The 5747-nt window shown below is 38.1% G+C and overlaps 1 pseudogene; it reads left to right on the top strand.

Annotated features, from left to right (window-relative positions):
* The first annotated feature begins 5283 nt into the window (after window positions 1-5283).
* Window positions 5284-5401, top strand: LOC111918161 (5S ribosomal RNA; annotated as a pseudogene).
* The last annotated feature ends 346 nt before the right edge of the window (window positions 5402-5747 follow it).

Below are 5747 nucleotides of genomic sequence, written 5' to 3'. Positions count from 1 at the left end.
TATGAATTCACCATCTTTTTGGTTCATACTCGCTTTCAAAATAACTTGTATTCTCAGGTCACAAATAGACAGGTACGACGACCAGGTTTTGTGAAGACAAAGCAGTTCAGACTAGTCTTTTATTTTGATTACTCATATTATTGATTGTATACTATGAAAGAACACACTTGTAATTAAAAATATACTAATAAAGCAATGGATGATGTTGTTGCTTGTTTACTACATTGTATTGTTGTGATACTTACATGACGTCCTCCGCCCCAGAACGTTTCCGCCGTTCTAGGTTTTAGGGTGTGACAGATTGGTATCAGAGCATTGTTTATAGCGAATTAAGTATATCAACCCATAAAAGATATACTAACTATAAATACATAGGGATTAAAAATACTCTGACCAAGAGTTTATACTTTAAATAATAAAATATTTAATTAAGTATATGTGCCTGCATTCATACTAAAATCCGTGTCACAATGACAAGAACAAAAGTATTACGGTTGTTGAATATCACAGGTAAGCTCGGGGATGTATGGTCTGTCTTGGGAGTGGCATAGCCTGATCAACTATGCTGGTCTGAGGAGTGATTAGCATATGCCCAAGAATGGCTGTGACATTGCAACAAGTCTAAAAACTTACCAACACCACCACAATGAAATACCATAGGGGTATTTGGTCTTACTATAAGTACTTTATACTTGAGAACTAAAAGAAAAGAGGATCTTCAGTATATGTCAATAGTTGCTAAGTGGATACATTAAGTTATATGTAACTAGGATGATGTAGACTCAGAATCCATGAAATTCTGCTTTACCCCTGTTCCTCGTGAATTTGGAGTTAAGCTCACTTATTCGAAGGCCTATCCTGTTGATTACATATAATCGGTGTGCACTTTACAAATAGTGGCGTAACTAATAAAGGTCTTCTTATAATTATCTAGATAGTTCATCTAAGGAAATACTTCTTGACCCCAATTCTCGCGTAGATAACATGACTGGACTCCATCCCCACAACAACCCGTACCTTCCGAACGAAGTCAATGCTGGATGGTTTGGAGAAAAACCAGAGAATGATCATCCTATCCCTTTGAATCATCACATGATGAAGAACTTTCGGATGGTGTTAAATCCGAACCCGAAGTTGAGAACCTGCTTAGGTAGTTTTTGTTCCAATTCTTAACCCTCGTCCGGCTTTTCATGGCCCGACGCCTCCATGGGTGGAATGCTTAGAAACATGGAGCCAAGGACAAGATCAAACCATGCCATTTAATGGAGGCCGAAGCTTCTACAACGTACACGAAGGGAGCTCAGTAAACAAAGTTCTACCAATCCTGATCCGTAAAGTTGCCCGAAGCGAAATTCAGGGCATGACGACTCTCCAACATATCACAGAGGTTGATGCCAATGCGAGAATGCATACTCTCCGTACCAATCACCTTGAACACACTCACGAGAGATTTGAGAGAAACCATGAAACCCTGCTGCAAGCCCTGGCTGAAACTCGAGCCGAAGTCATAAAGCTCTGAGTACGTCAGAGGATGTGCGAAAGATACCTACTCGATATGGAACATCAACTAACTGAACTGAGGTTTCACCATAGGGGTGACCGTCGCCGTTAAGAGATACTTTACTTTCCTTCCTTGTTTTAAAGAACTATACTCCTGCCTATGTTCTGTTTACCACTTTCCTATGTGACTACTTTGTATTGTTGTCACACCCCGAAACAGAAGGCGGAAATGTCTCGAGGCGGAGGTGACTTCATGTGATTATCATAACCAATGTACATAGTAAGCGAAGTAAAACACAAAACATTACGTTACATAGATTTCATTACATTTGTTTAAAAGTAAAGTGATATGAGTTTCATAAATACATAAGTTTAACAAAGGAAAGACGTGACTTCTATTCGCTCCGTCTTCTGCAAAAGGATGCAGGGTACCTGTATAAGTAGAACCTGAGAATACAAGCATTTTAAAAATCAGCATAAAGCTGGTGAGTTCATAAGCGGTTTTGTTTTCTAAAAATGTACAAGTTCCTTTTTGTTTTTTTGTAAAAGTTTCCCACCAAGAAAATCCCATATTTTCTTAAAAGTAATGTTATCGATTCCAAAATATAATGTAAAAGATGTACTCTGAAAAACATGTTTACCCTCGTGAATTGTAAAGTTTAGTTATCTGGGTTATTACACGGTTTTGATTATGTACAAATGTTATCCCAGGAAAATCCCATATTTTCCTAAATGTGTGTGAATTGTTACCGAATCTGAAAGTAATGTACAAGTATCTACCATACTTAAAATGTGAGTGTGGAGTCTCCAGAAAGTCTGATTACCTTTAAATGTACATTAGTTCTAACACATAGATAAAACTAATAAATAAGTGCAAAGTGTTCATAATCTTGATTGCGTGTCCTTAACCATACTTCAGACTAGATATGACTCGGGTCGTGGTCAGTATCTTTTTATGACTTTTGTCACTCTTGAACCTTGCGGTTCGGCTGTAGCTAGCAGCCAGGTGCGGGATAGTCAGTCCTGCATAGATCTATACACTCAAGTCACGTTCTCCCTTTTGGAGATTCTGGTTACAGGGATAGTCCTCCACTCTCTCGTGCCAAGGGAAGTGTTATAAAGGACGTGTCTCCAATCTTTAAGATTACTCTTTACTCTCGTGTCTAGGGAAATAGTATCTATAACTGACTAAGTTCTAATGATACCTGTCCTTCACACTCGATCCTAAGGGGTGTTTTATTAAGGACAATACAATGTTCTATGATCTCTATCAGTAAAAGTGTGAACAATCAATTGTTAAGTATCAAGTATAACACTATATAATAAGAATTAAAGTAGGTTTGAAGAACAATTTTATAAGTTAAACTGTTTGTTAATATGTTTTCAATTCTTAAAAGTGTGTGGACTATGAAACCATTTAAATGAGATAATGAATTTAAGTACAAGATATTCTTGTACTTTTGCTTGTCTTCCCCCCTGAAAACATTGAAAAAACATTGAAAAAGGTAGGGGTATGAACTCACCGGACGAGGAAATGTGTCGACTGGGATGGTAAACGTCGGATCAAGGCTTGAAAATGTGCGAGGTTCCTATGTAATGTTAAATGATACGCAAATGTATCTAATTAGACTTTAAAACACTAATAAGATACGATTATATACTCCAAGATCCGAAAACACTTCAAAATAAGTGTTTAGAGTTTACTCTTCAAGAGTAAACTCTAAGGAGTGTTCACGACCCTATACACCACATCCCCATAAGGTTACAGCCGTAAACTCATGGTGAGGTGTTCTTATGTACTAAATGGCCTTAAATCAAATGAGGGGTGTTGCTAGGTTTGGTTATAGGGCATTTGAAAGGGACTAAATCAAACATATGGACTAATTGATGAGTACACGGCAGTAAACTAAGTGTTTACGGCTGTAAACTCTCACCCACATCATTCTTAAGTGTTTTGAGGGTCAATGATTTATCACAAGTGATTCTACTTAATTTTACAAGCCAAGGGGTGATTTTAGGGCATCAAACAACCAATTTATAGGAGTTGATGGCCCAGGAACCCATTCTTGGGGGGTTTATGGCCGTGAACTCCTTATGGAGTTGTTTTCATCAAGTTTATGGTCCCTAACTTGTTTGTGGTTTCTTCTAGATTTTATTCCAGGGCTTATGAGGTGTGTAAGTTGCATTTTAACACCCAAAAAGGAGTTTACTCCCCATGAAATGGTGTTTACGGCCCAAGCTTGTTCTTGGGCAGTAAACTCATGTTTACTCCTCAAATGTTGAGTTTAAGGTGTCCTAAGTCCAATCCAATAAGTCCTTAAGCCATATCTAAGCTCTAATGGTGATTTGGAAGGGTTTTAAGGCTCAAAAACCCCATTTACTTGTGTTCACGGCCTAAGACTGAACCAGGGCCATAAACACATGTTTATGGTCCTATTTCATGATTTGAACATGAAACTGAAGGCTAAGGATGTTATACTAGGAGCGAGGACGATTACCTTGGTGTTTTGAAGCTTGAAATGGATGATTTTTGGACCTATATCTTTCATTGAGGAGAGAGGTTAGAGATAGAGTGAAAAGGCTCCAAATGATTCTTAATTCACCTTAGATATGGTTTGAATTTGATACACGGTGGAATTCTACCCGATACTAATGTTAACCGAGGCTTTTGGTCGCACCCGATTAAGTTGTCGTTACCCAATATGGTCGAAACTAAATTTTTTCTAATTACTAGTTTGGGACGTTTTCACATGTTTCCAACATGTTTGGATACTTACAAGGTCAAAATAAAAGTCTTAACTTAATTGACCTAGTTCAAAAAAGAAATCGGAACAATTCGCTTAAGACGAGTTTTACGGAATGGGTTGCAGCGATGGAAAAACTTCGGGTTGTCACAACTGTAAGTACTGTTAGTTAGACCTTTATGCTGTAAGGGACTTTTTCTACTTCAAATGTGATGTAAGACCTTCTGCAGGGTCAATCTTCCCGATCTTATTACATCATAAACATTGACGATAGTGGCAGCCGACTAACTTATGTGTCACTCTTTTGGTTCAAATACTTTCATCATACCTTCATTTGAGTCTATCTGAAATATGATTTAGTCAAGTCATTGGACTGCAGTAATTTAACTCTGGAGACATTTCCATGTCTCTTTCAGTGGTTGGATCATATTATTCACCAACCAACGATACCTCGGCTTGACGACAAACGTTTTGAGATCATTCTACGAACTTACTTCTACTCCTTCTAAGGACTGCATCATAAGGATGTAGGTCGGACCTTCGCAAAAATATTTCCATTCCGTACAAGGACTGCATCATAGGGATGTAGGTCAGACCTTAGAGATCATACTCTTACTTCTTCATTGAACGATCAACGTACATCCAGAATCAATAGTAGCCTTTACTAGGAAATCTTAGTTCATCGAAAGAGATTAATAAGAAGATTATTATTATGACTTTCCATCGCTTATACATTCCCGAGTTATATATAACGAAGACCTGGTAGACAATAGAATGTAAGATTTCTAACTTAGCTTCACTTCCCCATTGGGATATGGGACTAGAGTAGAATCACACATTTTATTATCCGCCCATTCTTGATTATTTTATAACGTGTATAAGCTAAGTTTTCATGTATAATAACCCAGTTCTTATCCAGAATCAAAATGATACAAGAACCGTTCGGATAGTTTAACGACTACTCAAGCAACATAATGAAAAGACCAAGTTTCTCCCCTTTGGGAGCTCTGGTCTTATTCTTCAAGAAGAAAAAATTCAGGGGTGTGATCATACCAGCACTAATGCACCGGATCCCATTAGAACTCCGCAGTTAAGCGTGCTTGGGCGAGAGTAGTACTAGTATGGGAAACATTTGGGAAGTCCTCGCGGTGCAGATCTCAACAGGACTTCCATTAGAAATCATTACCCTCTGCCTTGCATAGATGAGTCGGTTGACCAACTGCAAAGAACCATTTACCTTTCAGAGATAGAACTGTGATCCGAATATCACCAGTTGCGAGTGTTAGTGAAGGATGTTCTTAGGACAATCTTTCAAACTTGTTACGGACACTACGAGCCGTAGTGATACCCCTCGGATACGACCAATACGCTCGTAGTATTCATGAACTTAATGAATAGGGTAAGCCATTCTTACTTGGATCAGTTCTTCATTGTCCTTATAAATGACCTACTTATCCACCCTTGTAGTAAGAAGGAAATCATAAAGAGCATCTACGACAAACC

Source organism: Lactuca sativa, chromosome 4, assembly GCF_002870075.4.
Source record: "Lactuca sativa cultivar Salinas chromosome 4, Lsat_Salinas_v11, whole genome shotgun sequence".
NCBI lineage: Eukaryota > Viridiplantae > Streptophyta > Magnoliopsida > Asterales > Asteraceae > Lactuca > Lactuca sativa.
The sequence above is the reverse complement of the archived record's forward strand: the minus strand, read 5'-3'. Positions and strand labels throughout refer to the sequence as shown.